This window comes from Tachypleus tridentatus, chromosome 10 (assembly GCF_004210375.1).
Source record: "Tachypleus tridentatus isolate NWPU-2018 chromosome 10, ASM421037v1, whole genome shotgun sequence".
In the NCBI taxonomy this organism is placed as follows: domain Eukaryota; kingdom Metazoa; phylum Arthropoda; class Merostomata; order Xiphosura; family Limulidae; genus Tachypleus; species Tachypleus tridentatus.
This window is the reverse complement of record NC_134834.1, coordinates 177,971,908-177,997,891: the sequence shown is the minus strand read 5'-3', so window position 1 is coordinate 177,997,891 and position 25,984 is coordinate 177,971,908. Positions and strand designations below refer to the sequence as shown.

Below are 25,984 nucleotides of genomic sequence, written 5' to 3'. Positions count from 1 at the left end.
TAATTTCAAAGATTTCATTACGTTCACTTGGTGATTCTACACAAGTTTCTACTTAATTAATACACAAGCGTACTGCTAAAGCAGCAAACTATCATATCACGAGCATGATGATACTTTAATCATTTCTCTAAATTTTAACGTTTTTAGTCACCGAAATGAAGTAAAACAAGCATTTCATAGAAATTTAAAATATAAGAATCTAATTGTTTGTTTTTAAGCGCAAACTTACATAATAAAGTTATTCGTGCTATGCCTACCCACAACCAATTAATTTAAGAATTACAAACATCAGATACCAGCTTCTGTATGTGATAGTTCGAGCAGCGTGTATGACTTTAAGAGTGCAATAACTGACCGTATCAAAGTGTAATTTTAGTTTTGTTTTACCATAGAACATGCACTGCAGTGGTCCGAAAATTCAAGAAAAATACAACTCCATTCATATATTACAATAAGATTAGCTCTTTTTGTGACGACTATAATCAGCCTTGTTCTATCAAAGTATGTGTGTCAGAATAACGTGTACGTTGTGACCTTCGTTTCCTTCAGTCTTTTCGTTGTTATCAGGCAGGGTAAACAGTCGTTTATTAGGTTTATCCTCAAACGGCCGGGTAAGTCTGTCGTTACTTTTACTTTATCGCTCATAATTACCCTTCTATTTATATCTTAGACACTTTTTTTTTTTTGGCAAATTAACGTTCTGTCCTTTCGGTAGTTTCATAGCTAGTTCATCAAACTCTCTCTCATTAAGACTTGTCTCTTTGCGAACAAATGTCACTCAAACTTTATATATTCATAGACAAGACCTGCTCATCTTTGTGTAAATATTAGTAGCTCCGTATATTACAACGTGTCAATAATGAGAACTAAATTCCAAGGTCATCAGATGCTTCTCTCAAAATTCTCCTCGCGGTCGATAAAAATTTCACTATTTTAAGCTGTTTTCACTATTGGAGCTCTAGTGTCGTTGAACTTTAATACAACTAAACGTAAGTTTATTGGACATGTTTAATGAACAGATAAAGAGGTTGTATGTAAGGTATCGTTCAAATATGAAAATAGAAAAACATTTTGTTGTAAACTATTACTGAAAAATACATAAAATAGGAGTAAATAAATATGATTATTAGTGGAAAGTTATTACGTATATATATGTATGTTTTACTGGGGTTCTATAAACTTAGGTTTCTAGGAGTAGAGACTCCAGGTCATTCCTGTTAATTGTAGAGAAGATATCGTTGTCCTTGAACATGTGCAGCATTCCTGTTGTTGGCTGGAAGCTTTTGCAGCCTCCTCAAATAGTACTTTACGCTGTGTTTAATTTTCATTTGTGTTTTGAGGCCCCTCGAGTTTCAGACAGAGATCGACGAATATACCGGTTGTCCGCGAGCCACTTGCAAAATTTCATTGAAATATTAAAAAATAATACGATTTATGGAATAAAAATATTTTTCATAAAATTACGTTTATATGAATTAAAATTTAAAATTGGAAGACAAATTTTCATGAATTTTCTCAAAACAAAAAAATTTCGATAAGTTTAGGTGTCCCCAAAAAAAAAATTAAATTAAGGCCTAAGAATACTAAAGTTCGATTTTGAGTCTTCCTTTTTTTATTTTGTAACTACTTTCATTTCATTTTGGAGACTGTCTGAGTATACATTTTCTAGAACAAACAAGGAATTATAGTTTTTATGAAAAACAGTTTTGTTGCATACATTTATAAGATTTCAGGCTTACAATAACCAAACACAGAGAAAATTATTAATGTACTTCAAACGTCGGGGTGAAAGTTAAAACTGAAGTATATACAACTGACTGCTACGTCACGTATTGTTAGAAAGTAGGTAAGGAATTAAAATATCTTTTAAGAGTTTAATCACAGAAAACCAATTTCCCCATTTTAAGCTGAATCCCCATTTTAAAATAGTGGTTTTACTTTTCCTATAAATACAATTTTTTTTTCCCCCAATCTGGCAACTTCGCTACAATCATAAACTAAATTTATTTTAGGATCTAAAATAAGCAATTATAAGAAAAAATAAAGACGAAACACTAAAACTAAACATTTTCAACATAATTTATTTTCGGCAGTTTCCTAAACAAATAATGAAATAACTATCAATTGTCAATAAACATAATAAATAATCGAATAACAAAACAGATTATATATATTACAGTCGATCGAGAAAAATCGTTTAATAGTCCGAATACCTGGGTTTTGAGAATATATCCAGGAAATAAATATTTAATACTGTTTTAACGTTTCATTTTACAGCTTGTGTGATACGTTATAGTTATTTATAGCACAGAATAAATATTAACTTATCTTATAGGTTACTTGTATTACAGGTTGGAATCATCTAGTATTGAAATTTCATCTTTGTAAATAATGGAAGCAAGAAAAAGGATCTGTACAGCTGGAGCTGGATCCAGTGGACTCGCATCCATCAAGGATTGCGTGGAAAAAGATCTGCTTCCGGTGTGCTTTGAAAAGACAGACCAGATAGGGGTACTTTCGTGCTACATAGAGGATGATGTTGAAGGTAGGCTCTGTGATGAAGCCTACGATAAAAAATAATAGCAAAGAAAAAGAAATGAGTGCCTTTAGTGATTTTCCGCCACCAAAGGATTTTCTTACTTATATGCATAATAGCTACTTACTTAAATACTTTGAGATGTACGCTGAAAAATTTGATCTCGTTCGACACATTAGGTTTCGACATGAAATTCTTAAAGTAGAGCAAAACCACGATTTTGACGAAAAGGGACGGTGGAAATTAACTGTTCGAGACATTGAAAACAATGTTCATTTTGATGAAATATTTGACGGAATGATGGTTTGCACTGGTCCCCACGTATTTCCGTACATCCCCACGTTTCTAGAAATATCAAAATTCAAAGCCAAAGTATTACACACTCATAGTTACAAGAAACCAGATGGGTATGATGCCAAGAAGGTGGTGATTGTTGGTGCAGGAAGCTCTGCAGGAGACGTGACTGTGGAGACAAGTCAGATAACTAAAGAGGTTAGGCTTAATTTACTCTTTTAATCACTGTATTCTCTTAATCTATATAAGTATACGAGAGTAAAACAACGCGAACTACAGTGTACTATAGTTTTGTGTAAACCGTGCTTGTTTATTCGTGTTACAGATATTGAAAATTGAGTCTTTCTAAGTTTCATATCCATATTCGTGTTTTAGTCAAGAAATGTAGTTTCTAACTTCAATGACACTCTGTTAGCACTTGAGCTAAATGTTAAGGCTAGAAGTATCTAGGTTTTAGGTATAGTCCGTCACTTTATAATCACATCGGAAAATATCCAGGTTAGATACTCCAAGGCTTCATGTATAGCCTGACATTTTAATAACATATCCACAGCTGTAAGTGCGGTATTTGTTTAATGGTAATACATCTCGGACCTTAGACCCTACATAGGCAGCCAAACACAATAACCGCTAAGCTATTTCTCTTTTTAAGAGAATACACTCCGTATTGTAGCTTTGTATTATATTTGCACAGTTTGATTTGTAGCTTCCTGTTGTAATTTTGTACTTGGTACTTCGAGAAACAACATGGCTTTATAGTTTTTTAATTTTGCTTACAACTATTATAAGCTACAGTAGTTTGAACTTTGCTTTCTTTTAAACCTCAGAATAGAGCTCACTGTGATATAAATTCTAATCGTGATAATCTACTTGTGATATCTGCTTACGTTACAGTTACTTATTCAGGCCGTACATTGACTATACGTTTTACAACTTGTGAGGTAGGACTGCAGCTCTATATTACTTGTACTACGATACGACTGTAGTATTATAGTTTGTTAGATCAGAATGCAACAATATGACAATATCTAAGTTCAATTGTAACATTGTTTTACATTTGCGAAATGTGTGTTTGAAACATTAAAATACAAGAATTCAACAAATATATAGAAAATAGTACCATGCCATATTTGTTTACTGTCTAACTTATAAAAATATCTTATAAAATATTTTTATCAAACAAAATACAATGTAAACAAACTAGGTTATTTAGTTGTTCAAATATTGTCACTTGAATATCATTGCCTATCAAGGCTTACGTAATCTAACAAAGGGCTGAATACGTTATATAAAAACGAATTTGAATTGGCAAATCAGTAACTCATGTGAAAACCTTTTTCGACAAGAAATATTCATTTATTCAGATCATAAAGATATACTCTAGTGATTAAAATTTTATAAGACGGGAATATTCCTTTCACTCCATAAAATTTAAAAAAATAAGGTGGTTTGGATCATCATGGAGTGCCAACATCATCGAGAATAAGACTCGCGAGAACATCGTACCCAATTCAGTCTTGAAAGGAATTAGAATTCATCAATCTAAAGTCAGTCGTAATATCCATTCAAGTACCTAATTCAACAATATACCTCACATCTAAATAGGCTCTCTGCCAGAAAACGAATAAAATATTCAGTAAGATAAATCCAGTCATACCTCATTGTCAACCATTAGAACTCCTAATCATTTGGAGAATGAAACAGATATTTATGCTATTTCTCTCTTTAATATACTGGTAAAGTCGCGGAATTCAACAACAATGTATTTTTGTGCAAATAAGCTCTTGAAACGGGCGTTGAAAATCCATCGTCCTTGAGCATGGAGGAGTTGACGTCATATAGTTACTACGGAGCCTGATTCCAAATAAACTACACTGTATAGTCATCAGATCGAGGAAAACCAGACCTGGTGACTTGAATGGTAACGACTTGGTGAAGCTCGAATATTTTTTTATTAAAACATACTCAAACCTCTATATTGTCATTGAAAGAATGTATGTTGCTCTGTTACTATAAGTCTATATTTTCTTATATATGGCTTGTGTTTGTTTTTAAGAGATGTACATAGGCACTTTGTTAACAATTCTGAAAACTTACAAGAAATTGGAATCCATTGAAAGAAACTATGATTTAAGCTTACCAAAATAATATAAAGCAAGGATAATAACTATGAGTTAACAACTGACGTTTGGTTTAAATTGACTATTCTCTAACATTAAAATTGAAATTAATTTGAGTTCTCTTTAATTTGGTAAATATCGTTTCCAAAGAGGAAAGCATACTAACTTATAAATTGCACCCCCATGCTGTTAATGGTATTTTCAGACATCCCAATGCTTCTTTAAAATACCCAGCCATGTAAAGGGATCTTAGATAAACTCAGGTTACTGCCACTTTCCACCATTGGACATAAAAGATTCATTGTAAATGACAACTTCAAACCTCCCAATGTACCTGTAAAACCTGTTTTTTATAGTATACTGTTGCATTCTAATCGTTAGTATACCAACATCTTGAGAAAATAAAAGTATATTTAGAGAAATATAATGTTTTGCTCTTCGTTCCAGATATGAAATTGTAGCTATCATACACGTGCTTTTAACTGGAAATTCACTGTCAGCAAAGAGGTTTTCTTTAGAAAATACTATGCAGTTTAATCAATTTTAGCATGTAGTTTGGAAAATTAGCCTTTATTTAAAAGGTAACAGCAGAAGACACTGGCATTCTTTTTGGCTTTCACTCAGAAGTTCATTAATAATTATTAATTTACAGTTACATGAGTGTTTATAGTATAAAGATATACTGTATTCTTAAATTTACGCATGTTTAAAAATACGGAAAATGTAGTCTTGCGTACAACGTACTTACTGAAATCTAGTTTTGATGTCCAAGCTATTTTATTTATGGAATAAAAGTTTTTAGGTTTGTTTTTACATCACATTTGAATCTAGAATCTTATATCTGTAAGACTAGTGACTCTATAAACTTAAGAATTGCACTGAACCAATTACAAGAAGAAAATAGACATGATAACTCGTCGCTTACCGGACAACATTCGATACACTGTTGTGGCTGTTTGGATACCTCTTGTGGATGAGACCGCTAGTCTAATCAACGTTAAGCCTAACATGCTAAAATTAATTTTCACCGATCCTATTATTTTTTGCAAGTGTTTTTGGGGTCCTTGTTTACCTCACCAATTTCGACTTCAAGGTCCTCATACTGGGGCAGGCGCAAGAAACGCTATTTTGTCATATTAATATAGCATAATATTTAGGAACAATAATGGCCAAAATGTACCAATATTTCCTCACTCATCTATTTTCTGTAATCAAATATAGGTTGCTGGAGTAAATTCGGGTAAACAAGGTTGAAATATATCTTCAACATATATCTCGAGTTTTCGTTGAATGTACTTACATTTCGTTAACCTTGCGTGTGTTTCTTTTTCTAGTTTACATTTAAACTTGATACACGCCTTATTTTAATAATTTTCTAATTTGATAAACTTATACTTTCATCAGATGTAACTTTATCTTATAAATGGACCAAGGTACAACTGTTTTACGGTTTTCTCTTTAAAAGCCTCAATTCCTAAAGTGTTTCGCACATTTCACTAGAAAATTGTTCGAGTTCGTTTTGGTTTTGAATTCAAGTTTCAGAGGAAAATAAAAGATAGAGAAAGAAACCACGGTGAAAAGTAAGCTATAATACTGTCGTCTACTAATGACAATAAGATATTTGCGAAACAGATAAAAAAATTGCAGACCTAAATGTTTGTTTCAGATTTTAAGATTTTATTACTTACCACATGACATTCGATTAAACTGAAACACATCCCACATAGAACTTATTTTTACTTTATAATCTGCCCGGATTAACAGGTTGTTAAAGCACTGGATTTGTAATCTGGGTACTTGTGTTCGAGTCAACATCACACGAAACATAATCGCCGTTTCAGCCAGATGGGCGTCATAATGTGACGGTCATTCCCACTATTCATTTCTAAAATAATAACCTTATAGTTAGCGGTGACGAGTTTCATTTCCTCTAGTCTTACACTGCTAAATTAAGGTATCTATCGCATATATCCCTCGTGTAGTTTATGTTAAAACTGGATTTAAAATACCTTCCTCAAAGAAAAAAAACTCTCTCAAAATGTTGGTACATTTCTTTTCTAAATTTGGTTTTCCAGACAAAGTAAAAGAGTAGCCTAATAGTTGGCGGTGGGTGGTGATGACTAGTTTCATTTCCTTTTGTCTTACACTGCTGAATTAGAGGTAGCTAGCCCATATAGCCCTCGTGTAGTTTATGTTAAAACTGGATTTAAAATACCTTCCTAAAAAAAAAAAAAAAAACTCTATCAAAATGTTGGTACATTTCTTTTTTGTCTGGTTTTCCAGACAAAGTGATATTCATATTTGATGATTTAGGAGAATATTTCTTGTGTAATTTAAAAGACGTGGAATAAATCATGTATTTTATTTTAAAATATGGAATATATAAATGTATATTTACTATTAATCAATTTACACTCGAACTTAACATTAGCTTTTATGTATCATACCCTTAAAACTTTTATCTAATAATTGGATTATATCTTACATAGATATCAAATAAACAATTTTTTCCATTAAACGTAAAATTGAGTGATTTTTCTTCAATTAAAGTACGTTTCGTTATGACAGTATTTACGCACTAGTGCATATAAATAATTTGATAATTGAACAAGACATCTAAAACTCTTCCATACTTATGATGTGTGACTATTTTATTTCTTTCATTATTCATAAGAGCCTCATAATTTATCTCGCGGTAGTAACGATTTGTGTGTGTTTGTGTTTTCTCTTTTGTAACATTGAGCTGTCTGCTGAATATTGATGACTTTTAACAAACGTTGCGCCCCCCGCTAGTACAACGGTATGTCTCGGGATTTTCAACGCTTAAAGCAGGGGTTTGATTCCTTTCGATGGGCTGAACAGATAGCCCTTTTTGGCTTTACTATACGAAAAAACCACACCACACCATTAACAAACGTTAAAATTGGATGATAACATGAAAATTAATCTCGTGCTAACGGTTCTGTGAGAAGCTCACAATGAGTATTCTAATTGAATCACCCAAGGTTAGTCTACAAGCGCAAGCTTCATTGTAAATGATTGGATTCACAGATGATGTTTGACAGAATGAACCTTAGAAAACATCGATGAGTGTTAAAAGTCTGCCACTGTTTACTAGTAACATAAAAGCTATGACCGGTTACTATTGATGATAAAAACAAAAAAATGAAATAATACAAATAATGTTAATAAGACGCTGTAGGTGTCTCTGCTGGAAATGTTAGTGACCTCAACGTCAGAGATTCGTCCTAAAAAATGTAAATAAAAATGTTTGATAAGCAAATCTTTTTAACATCGAAAACTAAAATAAAAACATTTTTCAATAGCAATAGTGGACCATTTTCAGTGACAATTAGTCTATAGCGTGGCAATTATAAATATATTTTAATATTGTAATAGTCCTCCGGTAGAACAGCGGTAAAACACTAAAATTATTGGTCAGATCACTTCTGTGGAATCGGCAGATAGCCCAAAGTTGTTTTGTTAAAAATACAAACTTTATTATAATAATTGTCAGAAACCTAAACTACTCCCAATCGTGTCAACGACAATTCTGAAAGCTTATAATTCAGTGTTTCCATACACATGGAAACCACAGCACAGCAGTCTGTTGCACAGTTTTGTACATAACAGCAAACTAACAAAGATTGCAAAGCAATAATTTTCCCTTAAGATAACACATGGTTACAAGCGTAATGCATGTTACGACTTCCACTAGTACGTTTTCAAGTTTCATTGTTTTTTATTAAGCGCGAAGACGTATAAGGGGATATCTGTGTAGAAACCATGGAAGAAATCGAACCTCGAATTTTAATGTTATAGACACTAAAGCTTTACCACTGAGTCAGTAGGAGAGGAACATTTCATTGAATAAGTAAATATTAAGATATGTTAAACTTGAATTAAAAATAAAAGCTGAGAGAGAATTATTTTACAAAAAACTTCTAAGTGCATCATTCTTCAGGGTAGTTTTTTATCTGATAAGAAAAGGTTTTGAGTGTTGTGTGTTAATTTCTTATTATTGATATTATACGTATTTTTAAATCAGGAATGTGACAGCCTTGGAAGTCAACAGGATCCTTATCTTGGAATTTTTTATTGTCAAGTATCATAGTGGTTCGCATACCTATCTATCAAACTTTCATTAATTACTCACTCACCACATCTGAAGGTCACTAGTTACAAAGCGCAACCATCCTGTAAGGAAAATTCAATTTTCGTAGCTGAAGAACATTTGTATCTTGATAAAATTTATATTTGTTTCTCTTATTCTTACCATTTTCATTTTAAATTGCGTAAAAAGGTGATGCAATAATTACAATAACTCCCAATCAGTGTAACATATTTGCTTGAAGTAGAACTGAAAATTAGCCTCAACGTCACTGCGGCTAATAAGATAAACTTTATTGGTTTTCTCATGAAACATCTTAGTGAGATCCCTCTAACTCTTATTTTTGTCAATAGTGTTAATACCTATTAATACACACCTCAAGAAACCAATAAGCTACTGTTATAGAGTTCACTACCACCAAAACTAATTTTAAGTTCAATCACCAAATAAATAGCTTAAGTTTGGGTAATCCGGTGACACCGGTTCTGGCTGACATTTTCATGACACAGATTGAATCTATAGTCAGAAATTCAGCTTTGCACCCACCACTATATTGGTACAGTTATGTTGGCGATACAATTGTTGAATTCACATCTGCAGAACACAAAATTAGTTTCTTCAACCACGTTTACTCCATATATCCCAACATTAAGTTCACCTATGAACACAAAAAAACTGACAAAATACCATTTCTTAACCTCTAGATCACAAGAGCTGATACACAATTCAAAACGGAAATCCACAGAAATATCACCAATACTGGACTATACATTCTCTGGGACACAGCACATAAAAACAACAAAAACTCAACATATTAATAAACCAAACAAGCGCAGCCGCACATGTTCTCTTTCTGGTCCCTGAGACATGTGGCCGGAAATGTTCAGTTGAAAACTTTCTTTATCAACCTGAATATGATCTAAGAAGATTGAAACGTTGTTCTATAATTTATATAATTTAATTTTTTAATTTACACAGATGCCTAGACAAACATTAAATGTTGCACTTAATCTCATTATTCATGCTGCAATGTGTTCATAGATGACGCTAGAAAACTGCTTTATGCTAATTATTAAGCCTAGTAAAAATGTATTTTAAACGGCTGGCATGGGTATCAACACTTTTCTTAAAAAGGACAGAACAACCTTTCGACCTTACTAGGTCATCTTCAGACTAACAAAAGAAGTCGAGTAAAGTCATTTACTAGCAAGTAAATAGTCCACAATATCAATATATTTACCTTCAAAGACAGAAGGTAAGATTATACGTTTTAGGTAGTAAACGCTAAATATTCTATTACGAGGGTTCTTGCCTGATGAAAATACCACCAGCATTGCGGGGTCATCTGCAGATACGACAATAAATCAATAAATATTATTCTTATAAGAATATTTATATAGAAAAGAAACTTATAACGTTGATTGAGATTTTCCCACTGTATTTTTATGATAAAATACTCATTAAAATGTTTCTGTGATGAATATCACAATTCCCAGTTTTGTGTATATGTGAAGTATAATTTTTTGTGTTTCTCATGTTCGCCCATCTACTTGATAATAGTTTCTTTCCTTTTATGCAGGGATAAACTCACAAATAGCTGACGATAAAACTCTATAATCTTATTTACACTGTTTTGATTGTTTATTCAAACTGACAGAACTTACGTTTAGGAGGAAGTCTTGAATAGGTGTTTCTCCGGAGACAAACATTCTCTTCTATTATTTGAGGACAAGTTACTAGATCACAGCAATTTTTTTCAAAGATGGTAGAATGGAGAGCTAAACCTTAACACTATAGAGTGTAAAATAAAATTTCATATTGAACTCTTATTACATTGCTGTCAGAAAATGTTCAAAAATCAATAATACTTTTCTAAAGCTTTGTTATTGGATATCTAAAATAACTACAGTGGTAAAAATATGATAATTTGAAAATTAAATATCTTATTCCATAAAAGATTCTGACATAGACTAATTTTTCAGAGATTCCGGTACAACTAAGATTTTACTGTTTGTACACTGGTAACAGACTAATGTATCACTTAAGTATTTTTGTTTTTTATGTGTATGTTATAAGTACAGAAAAACATATGACTTTAATGTACCAGCAAATGGAAGGAAAATGTAAGACACGTTAACTACGGCTGGCTATCCTTTCCCTTTGATACAAATAGTAATTTTAATAAGGTTTTCTATTATACATTAATAACAATTTAAATGCAAAAAGTCAGTTACTTATAAATCACTCGGAAATATCTCAACATTCTGGATTACATTTGTCTTTGAATGATTTTCAAAACGTTCGATCATATAAGATTTGTTCAGATTTTTCTAGTGTCAAACTTGAAAAACTTATGCTGGTGTCAGCTAGCATAACCTGTACCTTCAACAAAGACAACTGGGTTATGTTCACAAAAATGACAGAGGTGAGGATTAATTGTTCTACATTATATCATTTTAAATGAACTTGTGTCTGTCACAGAAAGGAACATTTCAGTAAGAAATGTTACATATAAACTTTAGAGATATTTTAAGTATAAAAACGTCTTACTTGAGCTATTGAAGAAATGTTTTATACAGCTGTGCATAATATATAAGATGGCAACAAAATCAACATTTTAATAATGATGAGATAGTCTAAATCATTGTGATAAAAAAATGCTATCCTGAAGTAAAAGAAGTAATTATATAAGATGACAACACCAACCAGGTTTTATACCAAAATCAGATGTTTAGTAATGGTAAAATACGTCTAATTCTTTGTGATAACAAAATGCTATCCTGAAGTAAACGTTGGTTCATGCACAACATTGTAAATTATAAATCTAATTATGATGTCTGGCAAGAGCCAAAATCATGCTTCTATTCCAGTTAATTACTAATCAACTGTTATTATCAATTAACCACGCATTACTAAGTATTATGAAGTGACATTTTACTAGTCATCAATATATCTAATTTACAGATATTTGATAGCATATTATTTAATTAAGTATCTTCAATCAAGAAAGTGATCGATCGTTTTGAAAGTTAAAACTATTTTAACAACGTTTAATTTATTTTTGTTCAATGTTATTACTTAACTATAGTACGATTTCGCATTCCATTTTTATATTGTTTTCACATTAAACACATACGTTATATGTATATGTATATATATATGCCGTTTTATATATATGCCGTTTTCCCATTATACACTCAAATAATATATAATTTTCACCCTATATTTTTATTTAATATCTAATTTCCACACTATTTCCTTAAGTATCGTTTCCACGCTACATCTTAACTTATGCATCTTTTTCACATTATATCCCAAACTAGTGTATCGTTTCACAATATATTCTTAAATTAACTTTTCATTACAATATACTTAACTGATACATCGTCTCTACACTATATCCCTAATTGGCTCAAGAGTTGGCGGTGGGTAGTAACTGCTTTCTCTCAAGTAGCTCTCCGCGAAACTCATTAAAACAAGGAAAACATAAAATATACTTAACTAATATATTGTTTCTACATTATATCTTCAATTAAGTAGGTGTTTTCACAATCTATACTAAACTTCACACTTCACGTACTATATTCTAAAGGAACTGTAAAGCAGGTGATTTCAATGTTTTCGGTTTCATTTATTTATAAATTGAGTAAAAGTATTTTACCAACTTATAGAAAGCAAAACAGCCTTTTTAAGGTTTCTTAATGCTCTTAACATTGATTCTTGTAACGTGAAATATTCAAGAACCCGAAGCACACGCCCATAAATATCACCTGATCATTTTGTAGTCTAACTGGAATAAAAAGATATAAAACTTACGGCAGGTGCATGACACCTTTTATCAGAAAATGTAACTAAAATTACGAAAATTCAGGTATTTATCAAAACCAGAGTTAAAATTGAGATTTTATATCATATTTGAAAAAATTCCGTTGAGCACGTTCTAAAAAAGATATAGTTTTACATACACTGCTGGCCAAAATCTTAAGGCCAATGAGTATAAAGAAAAAACATCCATTTTGCGTTGTGAGACACAACCACTAACTTGAGTAAAGCTTCGAAAGATGAAAATAAGAAAAGGGAAAATAAAAATAAAACACTTTTTAGAATTTAATGGAAAAAATGTGAACACTATGAAATTAGCCTTAATACTAGCTGGTCAAAAGTTTAAGACCAAACTGAAACAAAGCGTTAATCGGTAAACACGTTACGAAATTTATTCATTTGTATTCAAGCAGTAACGTTGTCAACATTTCCCACTGGCATTTCCTGTGTTACATTGGTTAAAAACATGCAAAAGCTAAAACGTTGACAAAGTTTGAACGTAACAGAATTGTCGAGCTGTCAAAGCAAGGTCTTTCATCAACGTGCCATTGCTGGTGATACTGAGCGTAGTAAAACTGCTGTTGCAAATTTATTAAAAGACCCTGACGGAACGAGAATTTCAAGCGGTCAGCCCAAGAAGATTTCGCCGGCGTTGAGTAGTAAGATTCGACGGGCTTTTCGGTAAAACACCATTCGATCGTCGAACCAGATTAAGGCCCTTACGGACGAAGAATCCATCTCAAGAAAATAAGACGGCATTTACGAAAGAAAGTCTTTAAAAAACCATAAAAATCTTCCATGGCGACGCCTCGTTCCACACCACGAAACAAGTCGGTTAAACTTTGCTCAGAAGCACTAAACATGGGATGTAGAAAAGTGAACGAATGTTTTGTTCTCTGATGAGACAAAAAGTAACCTGTTTGGTCCATATGGCTTCTAACGTTACTGGCATGATAAAAATATCCCACCGGAGACATTTTCTACACATCACAGTGGAGGAGATTCCATCATGATCTGGAGTGCTTTCTCCTTCCATGGAACAATAGAGCCCCAGGTTATACAGGTGCGTCAAACAGCAGCTGGCTACATTGGTATGTTGCAGAGAGCATCCTTATTGACTGAAGGCAATCACTTGTGTGGAAATGACTGGATCTTTCAGCAGGACAACGCTACAATCCACAATTTCCTGGGACAAAGGACTTTATCATGGCGAATAACGTGATTCTTTTGGACCATCCGACGAGTTCGCCAGAACTGTACACCACTGAAAATGTTTGGGGGTGGGTGGCAAGTGAAGTCTATAGAAATGGACGTCAATTCCAAACAGTGCATGATCTTCTTGAAGCCATCTTCACCACTTGGAATAACATTCCAGCCAGCCTTCTTCAAACGTTTATAACGACCATGCCAAAGCGAATATTTGCAGTTATTCGCAATGACTGCCGTACAACTCACTACTGAGACCTCTTTTTGGGCATTTCCTGTCCTGTTTAGGACTTCTTTTTGGTATGGTCTTAAACTTTTGACCAGCAATTATTTAAGCTCATTTCATAGTGTTCACATTTTCCCTATTAAATGCTAAATTTTTTTTTATTTACCCTATTTCATTTTCATCTTCCAAGGGGTTGAGTCTCACAACGCAAAATACATATTTTTTCTTTATCTTCATTGGCCTTAAGACTTCGGCCAGCAGTTTACTTATTCTGTTATTTAATAAAAGATATCACCAATTAACAACATTTTCGGGATAGAAGAGGCTTCTTTTGTCCACTCGCTGTAGAACATTTTTGAGCTCTTCCAAATTACTAAAACTAAAGATACTATTTTTGTAGTAGAATACGGTAAACTAAAACCTTCCTTTCCCTTCAGAGCACTGTTTAATTTTTTGGTTAAAGATTTTAGTGGTATCGTAGTTAACAACGCCTGCCAACAGCTTGTCAGGCTTTATCCTTACTTGGTGACAACAAGGAATGGAAAGTTACCATTACGAAAGACAAATTGGTTCTATCCAAAATAAACCATTTCCATTGTGACACATGTCTTCTCAACCTTCTTAATATCAGTTAATGTAATTACGATTTTGACACAACTCTGAATACTCTTTACATATTTACACACCTTCTTGATGTAATAAGTTGTTTCATAACGATTATATTGCTACGGTGTGAAAATACAAAAAAACTTTCTTATACAAACCTACATAAGAGTAATATTGTTATTGTTCTTTTAGAATCATGAATCTATTCGAAATATATGTTCGAAGGTTCAAGAACTTTTCAAATTCCAATTTTTGCGTAACTCACAGCTATCGTCAGTAAGACTGTCTCTATCGCGAAAGCTGTTAGCGAAGGTGAGTTTAAACGAGCATTTTTCCCTTCCATTATATTACAAATGAATAATACTTGGGGTAGGAGATAATATACGTAGATTTCTACAATATACATATCTTACCTATTTTCATCATTTTTAATCACATGAATAAACTACTTCAACTTGATAAATGCATTTGTTTGGTTATATGTTTAGAATTAAACACAAAGCTACACAATCGATTAACTGTGATTTGATCATCTCGGATATCGAAACCCAGTTTATAGCGGTGAGAGTCCACAGACATACTACTTTGTCATGGGGGCTTGTTTGATTTGAAATAAGCAAAAAGCAACACAATGGACTACCTGTACTCTGCCCATCATAGGTATCGAAACCCATCGATTTACTGGGGAATACATAATGTACCACTTGACTAAATTATTAAACACTAATCAAATACAACCACAATATAGTGAACATCCCAACTTGAAAGAAGTAAGATGAAAGGTTTTAAACAATGATATTAACAAAAACACATTTTCTAGCAACTTCTAAACCATAATCAAAACTGTTACTATTCTCCTTAATAAGTTCCGTTCCATAAGAATGGGAAGATATTTTTATTATATGCCCACATTTTATGATCTTCACACACTATCCGTTAATAAACTGAGATAATTTAATAACTTTTGTATATGGTGAAACAGAAACACATTCTAACGACGTTTTAAAGTATATTAATATCTCAGATAAATTTTAAAGGTTTCTCAAATGCTTCAATTGATATTATTAGCAAAAATAAAAATTAATACAACGCCTTCACACAACAACTGTATTTGTTGTATTATTACACGAAATTGAGTACGTTATACACTGCTCACAAAATTTAAAGGAACAAGTGCGATTACATATATAATTAATCTCAGTGTTCAAAATGCGATAATACTTTTATATTTTTAGTAATTTCCCTCATTTCAGATCCATCTGTATTCATTTTTTAATGTGTGATGAACAGTAAAATATGGAGAAATAAAATGTTTAAAATAACCAATATTACCAACACTGATACCCCATATGAAACAATACTTTAAACAGTTTACATGTGTTTATTCAAGAAATGTCCGAAACATTCAATATCTTGTGTGACCTCCTGGTGCTGTGATACGCTCCTGACACCGATTTGGCACACTTCAAATCAGTCTATCGAAGTTCTTTTGGGGTATGGCAGTCCACTAACATGCCTCGACAACATGTCCTGGAAATATTCAATTTGATTTAAATATGGAGATCTGGCGGGCCACACAAAAGTCTTATTCCTTTTTCGTTAAGGAAGTCGATGCACAGCCTGGCGACGTGGGCTCGCTCGTTAACCTGCGTGAAAATGAACCCGTCGCCGACAGCAACGGCAAAAGGCCTCACAAGGGTTTCTAGAATTTCGTCTCTATATCGTCGTGCGTTTAGAATACACCTGTCGAGTATAAGTAAGTCCGGGCTGCGAACCAAGCATATGGCTGCCCAGATAATCACAGAACCTCTTCCATAAGCGTTGACTTGCATAATGTTACTGGAGGAAAATCGCTCTTCTCGGCGTCTCCTCGCTTTAGCACGTTCACCATCACGAGACATAATGAGCCTTTTCGCGTATGTCCACAGCACGGTGGACCATTGACGAAGTTCCCAGTCTAGGTCCTGACGAGCAAACTCCAACCTCTCTGCATGGTGTCGCGCTGTCAGAAAAACCCTTTTGCCGGTCGTCTGATCCTAAGGCGTCTTTCCTGCAGACAATTTCGAACTGTTTCGGTCGACACACGGGTTCCAGTGGAAAGCTGAAGGTCATTTCGCAGTGACCGAGGAGTAGCTAACCTGTCCTGGATAGCGGTTGTCATAATGTAGCGGTCTCTTCTGACTGTTATGCAGCGATGACGGCCTTTACCTGGTCTTCTGCCCTAATACTTCCTTTCCTGGAATCGTCCTCAAAGTCGACTGATGAGGCTTGGTGACACCACCCTCCTCTAGGTTTGGCCATCCTCCAGAATCTGTACTGCCCTGACTAACTTATTCTCTATCAGAAGCGCGTGACTACTTCAATACACAAGATGAAGGTACACACTGACAAAACGAACCGCAAAAGATCCATCTTGGTGTTTGTTTCGAGAATTAATGAGGAATGCATAGTTTCACGTGACAGCCTTATATAGGGTACCTTGAGTTGTATTTTCCTTGAATGAGTTGAGTTTCGATTCAGTTGCTTCAAACTTTTCACGCAAGCTCAAAAAATACAGTAAAAGACTAACAAATATGTTTTTCATACATAAATTTAGTTAGGACAAATATATAATAAGATATATTTTTCAAGCAGTATATTTAAACGAATTTAAATTTGCTGTGGACATATCAAGCTTATGACATAACTTTTTATAGGGGAACTAGCCTACTGGACAACTGAAAAGACTAGTTGAGGGTACCAGTTAATGAAACAAAAACTGTATAAAGGTCAGTGTAAGATAATGTTCCTTTTTTTTGTCATTGAATCCTTAATTCTCTCTCAATGATCCACAACTTTAACAGGTAAAGTAGTCATCATCTCAGCGTTATCTTACAGATCTTAGGACCTTCCAGGCCAATAAAGCATATGGACAACCCTGTGTTACTATGTCTAGCAGTTCCAATGAACAGGCAATGCATATATAACATATAACTCTACATATCACAGGAGTAGAGAATGCAGGTCTCCAAACTCATAAAGATAAGAATGGTGTACTTTAAGTAGTGACAATATCTCAGTTATATGGATCTAGAAATGCTGAAGACAATGATCCATATTTTATCAATAGTGGCGAAATAAAGCAAGTTAACCTGCTAATGGTTCTTGGAATGCTGAAAGTGGAACAGGATATTTCGTCAAATGTTTCAAGTGGTTTGCCTTCTAAAATGGTTGGATTTAGGGACAGCATTGGGACAGTTTGTATATTTCAGTGGTCGAAAATCCACAGCACTTTATTAAATAACAAGTTAATATCAGGGATTTGATTGTCAGTGAGCTTTGGAATAAACCCACAGTGCATCACGGTTCTGCGAAATAATTTGTCTCCAACTGGCTGCTTGTGTAGCAGCACATGGAAATAGAGTTGTGGGTTTTTCTTAAGCGCCTTAGTGCCTCAGTAACACAGTAGTAGTAGACACACTGGCAGAAAATTCCTGTCTGCACATGTACTTCACTGTGGTGACGAAGTGAAGCATATTTATCTGCCAATGATTTCATAGATGGTGAAAACTGGACCTGAACCATTTCTTCAAACTTTTCAATAAGGTTGTTCTTATGTAAGTGTTGTGACGCAATGCGTTTCGTTTATAGAGGTAATTAATGGAAACTATGACTATACAAGTCAATTACTAAAATTCGTTCATTTCAGTTTAATTTTAAAAGTTTCGGACTATAAAAGCTTGAGATAAGAAAAGATAGGAATGTACTATTTGAAACTACCATATGTTACCATCTGGTTTTTTCTCGTTATGTACAGAAATATTATTTCTGCTTGTTTTTATACATGTGTTTTACATTAATTTAATATCCCTCATAAATGATATGACCAATCATGGACTAAAGTTCCAAACTACATGGCGTTTCATAAAGCTTGTACTCATATGGCCATTCTTCCTTCTAGTGTAAGTGATACCTAAATATTGTTGTGGTATTGAGATGTATACAAACTATTCTACTAATTATTTATTACGAGAGTGATTATTGCTATAAGTAGCCTAGGATTGTGATACACCACAATAGGATTTTGAATAGACATGAAAATATAGAAGGTCACAATCCATCATTATCTAACTAAACATGTGCAGAAAAAATAAAATGCAAAGTTAAATCCAGTAATATCAAATTATCAATGTTCAGTTTTGAAGTGTTGTATTGTCATTGGAATACTAAGCATTATATACAACGCACTGTGTTTCAGCGTCATATATTTTTTAACAAACAAACGATAGCAGAGAAAGATAAATCAAATTTTCTCACAGATTAATAACATCTCATTATTGTCAAAAGATATTTTTCTAATGACATATGTTAATATGTACTTACTAATTATTTCATATCCTAAACAATACAATAATATTTATACAATTTTAAAGACGTATTTCGTCATATGGTGTAAGAAAATAAATTAATAAATTTATTGTACACCAATTTACAGCTGTAATACATAAGCTCGGTATTGAATACGAAAAAGACTGCTTCTATTCAGTATAATAAATATCGGTTTTTGTTACATTTTGTGTGTGCACTATATGTACCTCCGCAGGGTTTTCAAAAGTGTTTAGTTTCAAGAGTAAATAAACCTACAATTAACATTAAGAAATATGTTTATTTTTTACTTTTGAAGTTCGTATGTTATGTCGTGTTCTATTCTAAGGAGTAGATAATGATTCTCGTGATGACTGTCATGTAGACAATGAACTACTGTACAGTGGTATGAGCTTTTGCCCCCCGCTAGTACAGCGGTATGTCTCCGGATTTACAACGCTAAAATCAGGGGTTCGATTCCCCTCGGTGGGCTGAGCAGATAGCCCTATGTGGCTTTGCTATAAGAAAAACACAAACACGTATGAGTTTTTAAAACTGGGGACTCCTTGAGGGAACTCAGGTAACTTCTACACTGGAGAGAAAACTTATTTTATTCTCCTTCTCTCTCTTTCTATGCAAAGCAGATGGGGTAACAGTAATAAATTCAATGTCAGGTCTTATGGGTCTGACAGGAGATGGTACTGGATGGCCAGTCATGGGAATAGAAAATAGGACATCCTATGGGGGAGTATAAGGAAATGCCATTCGCCCGATTGCTCTTCGAATACTGTCGGCTATAGCTAAGGCTTTACCTGAGTTTCAATCTTAGCTACAGGGGGTATAGATTTTGCTGAAGTAGGTCTACAGTTTCTTCATTGCGGAGCTACAGTGCTCCAAGTAAGAAGTTTCATTTTTTTGGAACCTTATGTTCAGAAATCATTACTCTTTCTACTTAGATCTATTTTACTCGAGTGGATAAAACATTTTACGATTGTTTGTCTTATAAAATATAAAAATAATTATTTGCCCTACATGTAGGCTCACCTTAATTTCCAAACCTCAAACCGGGACAGTTTTCAATTTTTATTATAGATACCAGCACTGGTATAATAAGGAAGTGCTTTTATAACCTAACTTCACTTAAGCTTTAATGCTGCCACAAAAAGAGGATTTGTTCGTTTGTTTGTTTTGAGTAAAGCTACTCGAAAACTATCTGTGCTAGCCGTCCCTAATTTAGCAGTGTAAGACGAGAGGAAAGGCAACTGGTCATCACAACTCTTTACCAACAAATAGTGGAATTGACCCACGGCTTAAAGGGCGAGCATGTTTGGTGCGACAGGTATTCGCACCCTAAACCCTCGTATTACGAGTCGAACGCCTTAACACACTTGGCCATGCCTGGCCCACACAAAAATAGGAATACTGGTAGTTTATATCTCTAATATTTATTTGAATTCAGCAAGGCAAGGAACATCAAAATTTCATAAATGTTTCAAAAAACACTTTTTTGTAAAGATTCACATATTTTCACTTGAATGAACTTTCTGCAAAAACCTATTAGTTGTTACTTTTCAAAGAACTCACTCCAACTCAAGTCAATATTGAGTTTACAATGCAACATTACTTTTACTGGTGATTCATTCATTAGACCTCTTTCTTGAGACCAAATGCTATTCATCACCTAAAATTCTCTTTCAACAGGGTCCGACGTTCCTGGTAAATAAAAAATGTACTCCATAACTTGCCTGAGATTATGTACAGAAATACTTTGATCATTGAAGTGGTTGAAAAGTTCTAACCATTTTTCTTTGCAACCTATTTCTTTTGCTTTCTATTCGTCACATTTTGATGACCAGAGAGATTTGACAAGAACAACTTCATCAAACAGATCATCAATATTTATTACAGCATTTCCAAGCGTTTTATTGATTCTTTCAGACCACATAAAACACTGTGTTTTATCCAAGCAAAGTATTTCCCATCACCAAAACTGTTTTCTCACAGTTCAATAAAAGACAGGCAGCAATCATAAGAACTGGTAAATTCCTTCCTAATCAAGTCTGCCTGTCATCCTCCCTCTTCCTCTAGCACACTGATTGTTTTTTTTTTTTTTTTTGCACCAAGGGGAATAAAGTTATAATCTCTTCTTTTTTTCAGGTTGGGTTTCAACTTACTAAGTTCTGCAGCAATATTATTTGTAGTTGATTTTGTTTTTTCCATGGCTAAAATCATTTTGTTGAGCAATATAGTTGTCTATGAACAAACCATGGATACATTTATCCACATTTACTCTCAAGAAATCTTTTCATCAACAAAGGCCACTATTTTTATGAACAAAAATATCACTTGAATCCTTCATAAATTTGGAGAAATCTCTCAACTTCAATAGGAAGGACATCAACTGCAGCTTGGAGACACTTATGTACAATATGAGTACCACAACCAACACCCACAATATTTCTGCCAAGTTCCTTCTTCAATCTACTATATACAATGTTTTTCCCCTTTCTCTCCACATCTCCAAAATTTGTTTTGCAGTTCACAACAATAAGCAACATTTTTTTGGATAAACCATGTTTTTTTTAAAGTGGATACAAATTAATTCGTCAAAACTTCTCATGTCACTGAAAGTCAAAAGCTTTTACTTGCACTCCGTCCACTGGCATAAAATATCGCACCTGACAGATATTATTTTGGCATCTTTTCGATTTGAAACATCTGCTGTAAGTGAAACGAATTGGACATTCATTAATTCTCTCTTCAATCCTCTGTTGCTAAAGGAACAATTGCTTTAAATAACAGTTCATTTTTCGTTCTGGCAGAACTGAACTTTGGTTCAAGTAACTTTTCTATCAGTTTGGAAGAGCAATAAGCTTTAAAACAGCCTTTGCTTATTTGGTAACTATTAACAAGTCACTCTCTTCAGACACAAATTTTTTTAAGAACACATGAACTCTTGAGCTTTTAACAGCGACTGAAAGACTAGCTGTATGTTTAAACTTTTTAAGATTTTTTATATTATTTTTTCAATTCACTGTTGAAAGTGAACTTTCTTTTACCAGATTTGGACATTATGACTGGGATTAATTTCTAAAATAAAAGAACGAAAATTATTCAGCATGTACCTATGACTAATATAATTAATAAAGCAATTACAAAGCACAAACACCTGCTTAAAGGAATTTTTGCATGTGTTGCCGCTCGCCGCTTGTGCAGCTGCCGTTACACACGTACCGCCAAAAGCAGCCCACTAATGAATAATTATATTTGTACATGTTCAGTATAAGCTGTTTGTGAATTTCGTCTGATGTAATACCTTTGAAAATTGGCATGTTACAGCACTATGGCTCACACCACTCATCAACTAATAAAATGAAAACTTAAAAGTTATTTTTTGTCAACACTAAGTCAGAACTCTACACAGATTTTAACATTTCCCGTTCATCCTTCTTGGAGTTTATGCCTTTTCATCAAAATCTGGGACATTCCAAGACAATTCAGTGTTAACCAGGACTGTTAATCAGTAAACCGGACTGGACACCGGGACGTATTGTAAGTCTACCAACAAGAACCTTAATTGGTGATTAGTATGAGAAATATGGATTCGCTTGCTTCATAATGTTAAAAAATATTGTAATTCATAAGGTATTATTCTGATGATCAAAATTATTTCTTGAAATTTATTGATATTATGTGATATTCCAATGTGATAAGTACTTACAGTTTTACAATGTTGTTTGTTTTTGTGGCTTGAAAACAAAAAAGGTCTCCAGCGCTTTACAGAACCAAGACTTCACCATCATTGATGACTATGTCACATAACTAAATGGGAACATGTACTTAAAAAAGTTTGGAAACAACGATGAAATGGAACTTTCAGCGACGCCTTGTCACCAAAAAGGAAAGCCTATATGTATTCTACCTAAAGCCATATTTAAGGTTAACATATTTCATTCTTAAACCTCACCAACTCCTCATTAAGGGTCCAAACACAAACCATGCTAACCTTTAAGTTGTTGAAAATCCGATGTTGAAATGAAGTAAAGTAAAACATAAATACCTCTTACGTTTCTCAGAAAAGACTGACTAATTTGACACGGTAAGTGGGTTCATTTCTACTGTTAGAGTCGAAAGACTTTTTAATGACGTCAATTTTTTTTAAATGCTTTTATCTTGTTTTCAACGATTGAAAATCTTATAACAAAGCGAATAAAACTAATGAACATAAACAGTTCATTCAGGTTCTGACTTCTAGGAGATTTCTTGTATACTTGTGGTTATAGAAAGTAGAAGAAAGTTCTTCAACTTGTTTCAAAATGTCCAAGCATCAAACACTTACAAAATACTTCTTTTAATGTCAAAATGTGATGTACAAAGTGTAAGAACAGCGTTTCCTGAAGGGAGGGGCGCTGACGAAGACATACAATCAAATGTGCAATATTGCAAAATGGCTCGTTTTCATAAATTTTTTTAAAGAAAATAAGTAATTACTACAACACAAATAGCATTTTAGTGAGTATACAGTGTATAAAATTTCGTCCCTTAACTTATTCCTTCACTCATTAAAAAAAATAATAAGTGGCACGCAAGTAACTACCTTCACTGAGAAACACTGCAGTACTGAAACTTGTTCACCCAGTTTCGTGTATTATAAATATCATGGGAATTTATTAACCTTACGAATGTATTTATATCATATATAAACTAAAATAAAATTACTTGAACTTCAATTCAGGTGATATCAAGGTACACTGTTTGATATGTTATATTATATAGCTGCAAACGCACGGTTTTTTTTTAGAACACCATGAAATTTCTTCAAATAGCATTTGATTTAGCCGGTTCAGATACTTGTCTGATGTTTAGTCACGGGTTTGAGCCTCTTCACTCTCAGTATTATTGTATGTAAAGTTAGATAATTTGTGGTGTACTATCATAAAAGATATAGTGTTTAACGCTGGTTTTATATGTACAGAAATTTCCTCATTTCGGAGCTCACATGAGACACAAAGAAGACATTCTAACGAAGTACAAGAAACAAACTGATCTGATTGGTGATAAGTTTAAGTCACCATAGAACAGACGACGTTCCTAGCCCGTAGGACTGATCCAACAAATCAAGGTAGTGATTGAAACGAGACTAGTTTTATTTTGATTGACAATGATTTATTTATTGTTATTTTACTTAATTCTACTTAAAACACCACTTCTATTTGTAAATAAACCATCTCATAAACATATCTTTGAGAATTTGTTTTTTGAGGAAGCAATTCTCAATCCAGTTTTAACATACCCGTTCTGTGATGTTTGTTTACTTTGAATTTCGTGAAACCTACACGAGAACTATTTGCGCTAATCAACTCTCATTTACCAATGTAAAACTAGAGGGGATGCGGCGACTCATCACCACCCACCGCCAACTCTAGGACTACTCTTTTACCAAAGAATTGTAGGATTGACCATAACATTATAACGTATCCGTAAGTGAAAGGGCGAGCATCATTGGTTTGACGGGGAATCAAACCCTCGACCCTCTGATGTGGAATGAATTGGATAATAACTGTCTTGTTTTATTCAAGCTTAAATACAAAGCATAGTTTTACACCACGTTATCAGTTGTTCTTTAGGTACACTGTTTGTAAACTAAACCACTGCTTAATCATAACTCACAACTTCTCAAAAGATAGATCATTTGTCGTAGTTTATCTCACGACAGAATAATTTATAAATATTTTAAACTTAATTCAGGACTTGATCGGATCGGGACTTTATCTGACTTAGATCCAAAACAACAACTTGAAGTCTGGTGTTCGATGTTTAGAGGCTGTTGGAATTTATATTAAGAAGGTGTTTTGTTATTTCATGGTTTATAAGCCACAGAAAGATAAAGAATTAAACTAATGTGTTCTCTTGCTTGTTTCTTTATTTTACAAGAGTAATAGTTTTTAACGACAATGCTATAAACTTTCCAGTTTTGCACTCCTGTATAAAAATACACGTTGTAATCATATAAATGTAAAAGTACAACTTCACAATTAGCCAACACCTGTATTAGGTTTCCAGGTGAGCGAGCACACATTGACATATTGACAGAGTGACACGCATTGTTCTTTTAATTTCAAAGATTTCATTACGTTCACTTTGTGATTCTACACAAGTTTCTACTTAATTAATACACAAGCGTACTGCTAAAGCAGCAAACTATCATATCACTAGTATGATGATATTTTAATTATTTCTCTAAATTTTTATCGCTTTTAGTCACCAAAATGAAGTAAAAACAAGCATTTCACAGAAATTTAAAAATTTATTTGTTTGTTTTTAAGCGCAAATCTACATAATGCTCTACCAGTGCTATGCCCACCCACCACTAAATAATTTGAGAATTACAAATATCAGAGGCCAGCCACAATATGATATAGTTTGAACAGCGAGTATGACTTTAAGAGTACAATAACCGACCGTGTGAAAATGTTATTTTTTGTTTCTTTGGGAATTTCGCACAAAGCTACTCGAGGGCTAATAGCCGTCTCTAATTTAGCAGTGTAAGACAAAATGGAAGGCAGCTAGTCATCACCACCCACCGCCAACTCTTGGGCTACTCTTTACCAACGAATAGTGGGATTGAACGTCACATTAGACACCCCCACGGCTTGGAGGGCGAGCATGTTCAGCGCGACGCGAGCGCGAACCCGCGACTCTCGGATTACGAGTCGCAC

At 33.6% G+C, this 25,984-nt stretch overlaps 1 pseudogene; it reads left to right on the top strand.

Annotated features, from left to right (window-relative positions):
- Positions 1-465: 465 nt before the first annotated feature.
- Positions 466-4,545, top strand: LOC143228274 (dimethylaniline monooxygenase [N-oxide-forming] 2 pseudogene; annotated as a pseudogene).
- The last annotated feature ends 21,439 nt before the right edge of the window (positions 4,546-25,984 follow it).